The following is a 13,384-nucleotide window of genomic DNA, read 5'->3' as shown; positions in this document are numbered from 1 at the left end:
TTTAGATTAAAAATGTATTTTAAAAATAATGCTTGTCAACCTTTATAGAAAGTAATCATAGAGCCAGTGCTTCATGAAATTTAACTATTTGCCATAAAAAAATGTTGCACTTCATTTCCAGGAATCTGTGTTTTTTCTAAGTCTCTACTTGTTCCCTAGAAAAGCAGGGGTTTTAAATTAGATTATTTTATTGATTTAGTAATTTCTATAACAAATCACTTTGTTGATTTAGATGCAAGTTCACCTCGTAATTTAAATGAAAGTATGATTCCAAATGATTTCTGATGTTCCTTTTAGCTTTAAAATTCTAATTTGTAGTTTCCAAATGTACTTTATTATCTGATGACTTGTTATTATCTGAGGGCTGTTTACTAAATAATGTTTAATAATGTGATCAATAATATTTGGGATAAAGGTGTCTGAAAGCATTTCACTTTGAATATGATAAAAAAGAACCAATTAAAATGAAACTCCTTCATTTTGGGAAAAATATACTGAAAGATTCTATCATAACTATTATGTAGAAGATATTTTGTCATCTAAACATATTAAAATTATTTTAATATTTATACAAAACATTATTTACCAAGCCTTTAGATAATACATACTTTGGAAACTACAAATAGTTAAATAGAATTTTGGAGGTAGGAGAAACCTCAGAAATCATCTAGAATCATACTTCCATTTAAATTATGACCTTAATTAGCATTATTAAAATTATTTTATTGTATGCATTTGTTTTACGAAAAGATATATACATCTTTATATTAGCAAGAAAATAATATAAATACATTTTGGTTTCATTGCTATCATAGCTCTCTTACAGTATTTAAAGGGTTAATTGAGAGACTAATGAATAAAATAATTTTTCTGTTAATGCTTTTATTTAGACTCATCTAGGACACATAAGCTAAGACATGCAATATTCTACCATCTCATTAAGCTTATGTTATAGAAATGAGAGAACCTAGTGATTATATGCCCTTGTAACACTAAAAGGAAAATCTGAATCTTAAGTAGTAATTAAGAAAACAAAAACTACATTTTAAACAAAGCATCTCTTATTTAGGCATGCCATTTTCTCTTTTCTTTTGTGAAAAAAATAACCTTGAATTTAATTGTATGTTATAATTGTACATCATTCTTTTGGGAACTGTTTAAACTATTCCTCTAATTCTCTTTGTATTTCTCTTTACTTTTATCCATACTATTTTTTAACAATACATTATTACTGATTCTGTAATTAAGATATTTCTGTTTTTCCTTGAAAATGGCTAAATAGCTTAGCCTCATTCTGAACTGTTGGGGAGTGGGAATGGAGGTTTTCTGGGAGTGTTTTTTTTTAATCTTTTCAGTTTTTGCTTTGGAACAGAAAATAAACCCTAAATCCATTCAGTAGTCTTTTCCTTCTGCAAGCAAGCACAGACTTGCATAGAGAAAGAGCATTGCAAAGACAATGTACCTTATGCAGAAACCAGTGCTTCAGATGAAGGTTAATGGTTTGAATTGCAAGAATACCAGTCTACAGACTGTAATTAGGAGTCTCTGATGAAAGCCTGAATTATGATATGAAAAAAAATCTGCTTGTTCATATTAATGTTTGTCTTTCACTCTTTCTATGTACCTTTTCTGTTTTAATGGCACATTTATCAAAATCTCATATGCTTATTAATCTTAGGTTACAGGAAAAATATAAGTTCATACTGCATTTCAATAAAGGCATTTTATCCCCTTCTTAGGTTCTTTCAGACAAAAGAAGGAACCAATGATACATTATGTCCTAAATGTTGCTTGTTTTTTTGTCAATGGAAATTATACAAAGGTCAACTTTTTCTCTGATTTCTAAGAAGTACCTATTTTACTCAATTTCACAACTAAATGTATTTATGGAGTATTGGTTAATACCACTGGAAATATTACAGAAAGATTGAATCAAAGAAATAACTATACCATGACCTATATACTTGTGTGTTATATTGTTGTTCCAAATAGCATTATTCTAAATTCTCATGAGCAAGATGATAAATTTTGGGGTAGATGTGGTAAGCAAGACTTTTAGATCGTCCCCAAGGTTACAGGTCCCATGTAAATGTCCTGTGTGATCACCTCCCCCGGAGTGGGGAAAAAACCTGTGAATATATGAGATATCATTTTTGTGATTAGGTAACTAACTAGTTGACTTTGAGTTAATAAAAAATGAAGGTTGGCTTGGATCTGGCTTAATCAAAGACAGCTTTAAAAGATGAAGCATCAGTTATATGCATTGTAGCCTAAAGAGAGCAACATTGATTTTAGAAATTTCCTATGGGAGGAGTGATTAGACATGGTGTGAAAATGTGAGCAGCCTCTGGGAACTGAAAGTGGTTTCCAGCTGACTGCTAGACAAAAAACAGGGACTTCAGTCATTTCAGACATACTATCACAAGGAAATGAATTTTGTTAATAATTTGAATGAGGTTGGAAGTGGATCTTTCCCAGGTCGAGCCACTTAGAACCACAGCTTGTCTAACACCACAGTATGGTCAAGACCTCATTACAGTCTTGTGAGACGCTGAGCAGTTAACACACATCTCAAATCTTGACCCATGAAAATTGTTAGATTATTAATGAGTATTGTTTTAAGCCTCTATGATTATGGTAAGTTGGTATGCAATAATAGTAAATTAAAATAATGTGGGTATTTCACTATCTAAATATTCAGCAAATTATATTTATATAATTAGGTGAAAGAGAAAATCTATATATTAGAAAACTATAACCTTTGATATAAGCTAAATTAAATAATTTAAGACAGCCCTGAAATTAAATTTCTGAAACCATTTAGCTGTTTAGAAATAATTTGGGACTTAATTGTATTCATTATTATTAAGATCACTTAAATATTATTTATAAAATATAATATATTTAAAAAATCACAATTCTGGGATTTACTTTTTTCCTGCTTCACCAAACCTGTTTCTCCTACGATTGTTTCTTTGTTAGTTAATAAAAAATAGTATTCTACCGGTGGTTCATGCCAGAAACTTTGACATTTTGTACTTCTCTTATTATTTTACCCCACATGAAATCATCAGCAAACTCTCTTAGCTGTTTCTTCAAAATTCCTTGAATCTGACCCCTCCTAACCATGACCCATGCCAGGCACTCTGATGGAAACCTTAAGTCTTACCCCATTTTTCACCTGTGTTATGCCTCTAATAGGTTACTGTCGCCTCTTTATGTGAAAGATACATCTTATTCTTTCTCCTTTCAAAATGTTCCAATGACACCTGGTTTCCCCATAATGACAGCCAAAGAAAGACCTTCCAATAGAACCTATTTTGTCTGGCCTTCCTTTACCTTTCTGCATCACCTTTGACTATTTTTTCTGCTCTAAGCTTCTTGGTTCTGTTGCTTTTTTTCAATTTTCCTAACATACCCCTCAGTTCTTTACCCTTGTTCTTTTTTCCCCTCCATCTGAAGCACTATATTTCAATCTTTACCAAATAGGACCTTCTCAGTGAAGGCTTTCTTTTTCTTCTCTGTAACACCCTTGTCAATCTTCTCTTCTTTCCTTGCTTAATTTATTTCCATAGCAGTTATTGTTTTCTAATATATTCCATCTTAATCTAAAATTATAATAGTGGGTATTTTGGTTTTGCTTCGGAATAAAAAGATTTCTAATTTTTAGTAGATTAATTATTGATAATCATGCCTTCCAGTGTTTAACTAGACCTGCCATATATTATGTTTAGTGTGCCTACTAAAGCAAAAGAAGTTGCTTTATGGTAGTACAATTCTTCTCACTTTCTCCTGAGTACTGCTTTGCTCACTAATAATTTTTTTCCTGTTCTTTTCTTTTATTATATCAGTAACACTGGTTTTCTATTTTCATATATTTAAGATAAATCTTATGTTATTCAATCTGTCCATCAAAGACCAAATTCCTAAACTGCTCCCTTTTATTGAATTGTATATGAAACAATGTGTATGACTTTAGATATGGGCGTAACTAAGGTATTTTAGAATGAGTAAATTATATTGCATTAATTCTATAAGTTGTAATATCTAAACACACATTTCAAAGCAAGAACTGTTTGGGGGGTTTTCTTTCCTATGAAAGAAATGTTCCAGATAGAAAATAACATTGAGAAAAAATCACTGTGCTTAATGTTCAAAAATCTTTTATCTTATTTTATTTTTATGATAATCTTATAGTGAAGAGGGCTTGGCATCTTTAATAAGAATATATAATATAAAAAAACACAGTGGACATTTTGGTGTATTTGATAACCAGAAATTTTAGTAACTACTTCAAGTATCAGGATATTTGTGTAATGTGACAAGAATGAAAAGACTATATGAAAAAAATTTGAAATTCAATTTTATTTTGGTATATATTTTATCAGTCATACACCATTAAAACTTGAGATTGGTTCTTCTGCTGAATATATATCTTCTGTAATGTTGAATTACCTAGTATATTATTTTTTAAAGGAAGAAATGTCAAAAATGTGCTAAGAGATTAAAATATTCTTTTCTAAGAAGCCTCAGGATTTGGAGGTGTCTTGGGGCTCCTCAACAAATTATTCTGTGGCCATAGGGACAGCTCAGACACCTCAGCCTCACACATGAGGTGAATGGTATAACAGCATGTTTTAGACAAATAGTGAAAAATGACAAGTGCTATGATGACATCCAGGTTTCTTACGTGACCTGGGATAGTTCATTTTGTGCTGCCAATCCCAGATATGCTGCTGTACGCATAGAAGTGAGTGGGAGAGGAGAGTTGTGCTCCATTGCCCAAGAATTTGAATGATTTCTTCATTCAAAACAGTAGGAAAATGTCTGCTTGCCTGGATTAGCAGCCTGAGCCACCCCACCATTGCCAGGCAGAGACTGTGGTGAAGCGGGGCCCTTCACACTCCATGCCCCGGCAGATCTCCAAGCATTCAGAGCACCTGCTTTCCTGGGTTAGCAGCCTGAGCTGCTTCACCCCTCCTGTGCAGAGATCATGGTGCAGTAGGGCCCCCTCTGCTTCATGCCCAGGCAGATCTACATGCATTCCAAGCAGCTGCTAGGCTGAATCAGCAGTCTGAACAACTCTGCCCTTCCTGTGCAAAGATTGTGATGCAGCAGGGCCCTCACCATTCCATACTCAGGCACATCCCCAGGAAGTTGGAATACCCATTCACCTGGATCAACGGGCTAAGCCTCCACACCTTTCATGTGCAAAGATTGTGGTGCAGCATGGCTATCTACACCTGACACCCTGCCATATCTCCAGGTATCTTGAACACCCATTATCCTGGAATAAATTTTAGGCTGCCCCTCCTCCCTATGCAGAGAACTTGGGGCTGAGGAGGATTCTCGGCTCCACACTTAGTCACACCTCTGGGTGCTTGGTGGCCACTCACTGGATTCTCCCTCAGCACTAGTGTTTGTGCCTGCCATTGTAGGACCTGTAGGTGGGCCTGCATGGTCCTTCCTCATCCATCTTTTCCCCACTCAGTGGCTGAGCACACAGCTCAGGTTACTTTGCACTTCATGGCTTAACCCATTGTCTGAGGCAACAGAGAGCTTCTCCTGGTAAACAAGGATCAAGTATATACCCAGCCCCATTATCCATAGTTGACTCTTACCTATAAGCACAATCTATTGGCTTGTAGGTCAAACTACACAACCCAGTAAAAAACTGGTGACAGAAGTGCATAGGGCCATAGAAGCAAAGCCAAAAGACCCTACTCAGCATTCTCTACAGTCACTCCCTGAAGGAAGACAAGGAACTGAAAAGAAATACAATAATATCACAGAGAAAAAGGCAAGGACATGATTTGCTATCCACATGAAAATAATTGCAAAAATTGGAAGTCCCAGTGTCTTCAGATGAGGAGCCAATGCAAGAATTCTAGCACTGTGAAAAATATGAATGTAGTGACATCACCAAAGGGTCACACTAGCTCTCTCCACCAACAGTTCCTACCAAACTGGAAAGTCAGAAGTGACAGAGAAAGAATTCAAAGCAGGGATTTCAAAGAAGCTTTACAAGATCCATGACAATGCTGAAAAACCACACACAAAAAACTTCCAAATCACCCAAGGAAATGAAGGAAGAGATAAACATCTTAAAAGTAAATTAATCAGAGCTTCTGAAATTGAAAACCTCACTTAAGGAAGTTCAAAATACAATTGAAATCTATATCAATAGACCAGACCAAGAAAAAAAAGTAATTTCCCAACTTAAAGGCCAGTCTTTCAAACTAACCCAGTCACACAAAAATAACAAAAAGGAATTTAAGAATATGAACGGTCGTTGAGAAATATGAGATGATGTAAAGTGATCAAATCTACAAATTACTGGCGTTACTGAGAGAGAAGGAGAAAAAGCAAACAACCTGGAAAACATATTTGAGGAAATGATTCAAGAAAACTCTTCTAATCTTGGTGGAGGTAGACATATTGATACAAAAGATTCAGAGAACACATGCAAGATAACTACACAAAACATATCTCACCAGGGCATATAGTCACGAAACTCTCCAAAGTCAGCACTAAAGAAAAAAAAATATTAAAGACTCTTAGAGAAAATGGGCAGATTACGTACAAAGGGAACACAATCATACTAACAGTGGATGTTTCAGTAGAAACCTTACTAGCAAGGAGAGATTGGAGGTCTATTTTTGGCATTCTTAAAGAGAAAAAAAATTGAATCGTCCCACCAAACTAAGTTTATCCCAGGAAACTAAGTTGCATAAGAGAAGGAGAAATAAAATATTTCCCAGGCAACTAAGTGCTAGGGAATTTCTTACCACTAGATCAACCTTACAAGAAAACTTTAAGGGAGTTCTACATATGGAAATGAAAGAATGATACTTGCTACCACAAAAACACACTTTATTACATAGCCCACAGACCCTGTAAAGCAACCACACTATAGAAACTGCAAAGCAACCAGCCAACAACTTCACAATAGCATCAAAACTGCACATATCAATATTAACTTTCAGTGTACATAGTATAAACACCCCCACTTAAAAGACACAGAGTGGCAAGTGGGGTTAAAAAAAATACCTCATCAACCTGCTATTTTCAAGAGACACATCTCATGGCTATGCAACACTCATAGGCTAAAAGTAAAAGATAGAGAAAGATCTATCATTCAAATGGAAAACAAAAATGAGCAGGAGTTGCTATTCTTATATCAGATAAATCAGACTTTAAATGAACAACAGTAAAAAAGTGCAACAAAGAGCATTACATAATGATAAAAGGTTCAATTCAACAAGAAGACTTTACTATCTGAAATATATATTTACTCAACAGTAAAGCACACAGATTCATAAAACAAGTACTTGTAGACCTAAGAAAATACTTAGTGACACAATAATAGAGGGGGGTCCTCAACACTGCATTAACAGTGTTAGATCAACCATTGAGGCAGAAAACTGCAAAGATATTCTGGACTTTAAATTCAGCATTTGACTAATTGAACCTAATAGACATCTACAGAATGCCCTACCCATCAACCATAGAACATACGCTCTTCTTATCTCAAACAAAATATACTCTAAGATTGACTACATGCCATAAAGCAGGTCTCAATAAATTCAAAAAATTGAAATAATACCAATCATACTTTCAGACCACAGTGGAAAAAAAAATTAAAACAATGAAGATTTCTTAAAAGTGCACAATTACATGGAAATAAAACAATTTGCTGCCAAATGATAGGTAAATAATGATATTAAGGCAAAAGTCAAAAAAATCATTTGATATAAATGAAAACAGAGATACAACATACAAAAATCTATTGGATGCCAGGAAAGTGGTGCTGACAGTAATGTTTATAGTGCTAAATGCCTACATTGAAATGCTAGAAGGATGTCAAAATACTGATCTAACATAATACTTAGAAAAACAATTTATTGAGAACTACAAAACACTGCTGAAAGAAATCATAGACAACACAAACAAATGCAAAAATATTCCATCATCATGAAGTGGAAGAATCAATATCATTAAAATGACCATAATGCCCAAAGTAATTTACAGATTCAATGCTGTTTCTATCAAACTACCCATGTCATTTTTTACAGAATTAAAAAAAAGCTATAAAATTTATATGGAACCAAAAAATAGCCCAAGTAGACAATGCAGGCATAAGCAAAAAGAACAAAGCTGGAGGAATCACATGGCCCAACTTCAAACTATACTATGAAGCTACAGTAATTAAAACAGCATGGTATTAGTACACATACAGACATATAGACCAATGAAACAGAATACAGAACCCAAAAATAAAGTTGCATACCTATAGCCACCTGATCTTTGACAAAGTCAACAAAAATAAGCAACGGGGAAAGAATTCCCTGTTAATAAATACTGCTGGAATACCTGGCTAACCATATGAAGAAGAATGAATCTGGACTCTTACCTTTCACCACATACAAAAATTAACTCAAGATGGATTAAAGACTTAAATATAAGACCTTAAACTATAATAATCCTAGAAAAAAACCTGGGAAATATCATTCTGGACATCAGCTTTTACAAAGAATTTATGACTAAGTCCTCAAAAGCAATTGCAACAAAAGCAAACATTGAAAAATGGGACCTAATTAAGCTAAAGAGCTTCTGCACAGCAAAAGATACTATCAACAGAGTAAACAGACAACCTATAGAATGGGGTAAAATATCCACAAAGTATGTATCTGACAAAGGTCTATATTCAGAATCTATAAGGAACTTAAACAATTCAACAAACAAAAGCCAAATAACCCCATTAAGAAGTGGACAAATGAGAAGTGAACAGACACTGCTCATCAAAATACATGTAAGTCAACAACTAACATATGAAAAAAAAATGCTCCACATCACTAATTGTCAGAGAAATGCAAATCAAAACTACAATGAGATACCACCTCACACCAGTCAGAATGGTTCTTATAAAACCGTCAAGAAACAACAGATGCTGATAAGGCTGCTAATAAAAGGAAACACTTACACACTTTTGGTGTGATTATAAATTTGTTCAGCCACTTTTCTCAGAAGTTTGTGGATTTCCTCAAGAGCTTAAAACAGAGCTACCATTTGACCGATTGGATGTAAACCCAGTCGTCTTACTACTGGGTTTAAACCCAAAAGAAAGTAAATTGTTCTACTAAAAAGACACATGTGCTCATATATTCATCACGGAACTATTCACAATAGCAAAGACATAGGCTGAACTTTGGTGTCATCAAGGGTGGATTGGATAAAGAAAATGTGGTATATATACATCATGGAATACTAAGCAGTCACAACAAAGAATGAAATCATATTTTTGCAGCAACATGGATGCAACTGGAGGCCATCATTCTAAGCAAATTAATGCACGGTCAGAAAACCAAATACTGCATATTGTCACTTATAAGTAGACGCTAAACACTGGGTACATATGAACATACAGATGGGAACAATAGACACCAGGGACTATTGGAGTGGGTAGAGAGGGAGGAGAGCAAGGGCTGAAAAGCTACCTATTGGGTGCTATTCTCACTACCTGAGTGACGGGATCATGCATACTCCAAACTGCATCATCATGCAAAATACCGATGTTAGAAATCTGCAATGTACTCTTCAAATCTACAATAAAATTTGAAATATTTTTAAAAACACAAAAAGCAAGCAAAAAAAAAACAGTGGAAAAGGAAAAATAACAAAAAAGGCTAAGTGATAATTGCAGAGCCATTTTCAGACTTAGGTAATAGCAGTTTACCTTAAAGCATGTTTATTAAATTAATAATTAAATATTATGCAATTGCACACTTCTTTAATTTGCAGAAGAAAAGAAAGATGTGGATACATCTCTGAGATAAAGCTGCCCTACATTTCCTTACCCTGAAAATAGACCCAGCCTGCTAATACCAATCAATGTCTTTGGGTTCACCAGAGTCAATTTGATTATGCCCTTTGCTCTGTTTATTATTGTTGTCATAAGAAGCTACAGTCATCTTGGTCATCCATCATCTTCTCCATCCTCTACACTCCATATAGTTCATCTCCTTTCCATCCCTTCTCTTGCCTTTCCATGACTCTGGAAGCCCTTCAACATTCCACCAATATGGAAACACTTCGTATCCTCAACTTTGGCTCTAAAAGCCTTCTTCACATTATATCTTGCCTTTTCTCATAGGATACTGATAATCCTGCCCCTTCTTAAGAAGAGTTATTTTTCTCTTTCCTACAGCCTCCAGGTCAGGGTGGCTGTAAGAGGGTGGGTGACTTTTTAGTACCTCATTGCAACTTCATATTTTTTTTCACTTTCCTTTCGAACTTCCCGTGTTGAAGTCTATGTCATCATGTTGTATCACACTTTACACCTCATTGTTTCTGTGTCATGTACTAACAGCAAAGGGCCTTTATTTTTGCTTCTGTCTTCATATTACTCTTATTATTCTTATTTAGTCTTAATTATTGGCAATTTCTATAGAACTATAGAAATCCTCACACACCACAAACTCTAATTTTCATGAATTTATCTCCACCCATTATCTTGTTATCTCCTCTGTCTCAATGATTCATCTATTCTCAGGGTTATAACCTCTATATATGTATTATAATATTCTCATTTTTTGCACTCATTTTTCTAATTACTTCCAACTTCTTTCCAGGTGACTTCTTTTGGCATTACAGAATCCTTCAAAACGATCAGGGCCCATAATATGTGTATTCATCAATGTTTTCACTAACTTCTATGCTTTCTCTTTCTTGCTTATGCATTTTCCATTTCACGGTCATTCATTTTAACCACACTCATATACCCTCAAACATTCTTGCATTTTTTCATGTAGCTGTGCTTTCTTGCCCAAATAATAACACTGACCAAACTAAGCATTTATTTACTCTTTTCTTGCACTAATGTAGGTGAAAGTAACTGGACAAAAACTCCAAATCATAATGACTCGTCTCACTTCAAATGATGAATATAACCTCAATAGACCTGTAGCACTGCCTAAGGGCAATAATTTGTTTCTCTCAAGCATATTTCTTTCTCTTAGAAAACCAATTCATCTTTTTCTTTATCTCTTTTAAACTTTCCATACTTTCTTTCCCAACCTTATTCTCAGATGATGACCTTGCTTACTAAAAGCCTTGAAGTGATCATAATAAAAATTTCTATAGATTTTCATCACCACATTTACCCACAACTTCTAAAATCTACACTTGTATCTTTTTTTACTTACTTTTTCCAGTCACCTTACAAAGGATCAACTAACATCCTTTTACATAAAATGTATTTCTGCACATTCCCGCTTTCCAAATTAAGGATACAAATACAATAGTTTCTTCTTCTTCTAATATGCATCATTAATTTTTCCTCCTTCAGTGTAGAATTCTCTTGCTTTTTATCTCTCTTCTTTTTAAAAAAATGTATTATTTCATTTCTTATTCATGCTATGTCCCCATAGCTCTCTTTCATTTGTAGCAAAGACCCTCGAAATAGTTTATTTTGATTGTTTCCAGTTGTTCTCCCCATTCCCCATTCTTTCTTAAATGCAATATAATCAATCTTCATCTCCAACTCTATTAGAACCACTATTTTAAGTTCACCAGTTATCTCCAGCCTGTCTTCTAGGACTCAATATTTGTCCCTCTTTTACATCTACACTAGTTATCATATCTAATTTTATAATTTTGATATCATTTGATCTAAAGACTGACAACTTTATTCCTAGGAATTTTAAACTCATATCCAACTGCTTACAGATATCTCAGTTTTAACATGTTCCAAATATAATTTTTTTCCTCCAAACCCATCTCATTCATGGTCCATTTTAGGTAATATTAACTCCATCTTGCAAGTCCTCAGGCCAAACAAGCAGAAGATACTGTTGACTTCTCTTATTAAATTGTTAATTGGCTTACACGAATTCTTACAGGGTGACCAGATATCTTAGTTTTCCTGAGATTGAGGGGTTTCTTGAGAGAAAGGAATTTCAGTGCTTAAACAAGTGCAGTAGCAGGCAAATTGTCACAGTTGTTCACACTAGAGGATCTGTTTCCTATGACCTCTCTGATATCATTTCCCACTAATCTCTATTTCACACGCTGTACCCCAGCAATGATGAACTCTTTGCATTCTGTCAAATATGTCAAATAGTTTTACACCTTAAGAACTTTGTACTAGCTCTTCTGTTGCATTCGATGCTATTTTCAGTGGCTAACTCCTTTATTTCCTTCAAGCTTGCTCAAATTCCCACTTTTCAATGGTCCTCTCTGACCATCCAGTTTGAATGATTTCCACTCTTCTTCCTTCTTTCTAATTCTAACTCACTGCCTTGGACCTTGAGCGTAAGTGACAGGCATGATCAAAAGTTGTTTGGAGGAAAAAGTGGTAACAAATTTTGTTATGTAATTTGCAATGTGGAAAATAAAGTTGTGTCTATTTTTCTTGCTTAACTATATGAGTTTAATCAAAACTAGCTTAGATATTTTATGGGCTATAAAAGTGACCTCTGCATTAATTATATTTAATCTAAGAAGTTTTTATATTTCACGTATATCAATTTACTGTAACATTTCTGTGTTGATTCCACATGTGTTTAAGGAAAGAAAAAGAGAACTCAATTTTAATAACAACCATAGCCATATATTAAAACTTCTTAAATTTTTTACAGGTTTAATTCCAGTGATTGAGCATTTCTTAAAATAGTATTGTGTTATTGTTTTCCAAATCTTCTTTCAAGCTAATGATAGTTATTCCACAGGTCCTTACGAGGGACCTCTTGATCTAACTAGATGGTTTCCATGGATATTTAGAAAGCAAATGAAACATTTTAAGTGGCAATTAAAGTTAACAAATGTGGTGACAATAATTCACAACCAAACTGAAGTGACAGCAACATGAAAAGCCATGAAAAAATTTAAACATATAGAAGCAGTGATGAAAATATCTGCATCGCAACCTGAACAAAGGCGAGGACAAGATTTTAACAAATTTCTATGTTTCCCAATTCTAAAGATATTAAACATTAAAAAACTATATCCTAGAATCACTGAAGTGTTATATGCTGAAAACAACTTCTGGGATCAATTTTTTTTAATAAAATGTGAATTAATCAATATTGTCTAGCTAATTTGCTGCAAAATTCCTCACATCCTTTGATATGTTAATTCACATTGCGAAGCTGCAAGAGAGGAATTTATTTTGCTGAGTTTCACAAATTTGCCTGTCTAGGGATTTCTGTTTTCTTTCTCTCATACCTTTTTATTTTTATTTTTTGAGCAATCAAATAACTAGTATTTAAGGAATATACTAGTTTTTATTCTCTGTTGTTCTAATGTTAAGGAAGAAAAATTACCATTTATTCATTTCCTGTGTATTCTTAAGCCATATAAACTCTTAAGATACTAGTAGTGGTAA

At 34.0% G+C, this 13,384-nt stretch overlaps 1 long non-coding RNA gene across 1 annotated transcript in view; it reads left to right on the top strand.

Moving 5' to 3' along the window:
* The window catches only part of LOC129021290 (uncharacterized), a 165,266-nt gene that overhangs the window by 141,735 nt on the left and 10,147 nt on the right, over nt 1-13,384 (top strand). The window lies entirely within an intron of this gene.

Source organism: Pongo pygmaeus, chromosome 1 (assembly GCF_028885625.2).
Source record: "Pongo pygmaeus isolate AG05252 chromosome 1, NHGRI_mPonPyg2-v2.0_pri, whole genome shotgun sequence".
NCBI classification, from domain to species: domain Eukaryota; kingdom Metazoa; phylum Chordata; class Mammalia; order Primates; family Hominidae; genus Pongo; species Pongo pygmaeus.
Note: the sequence above shows the minus strand (reverse complement) of the source record. Positions and strands in the feature narration are given on the sequence as shown.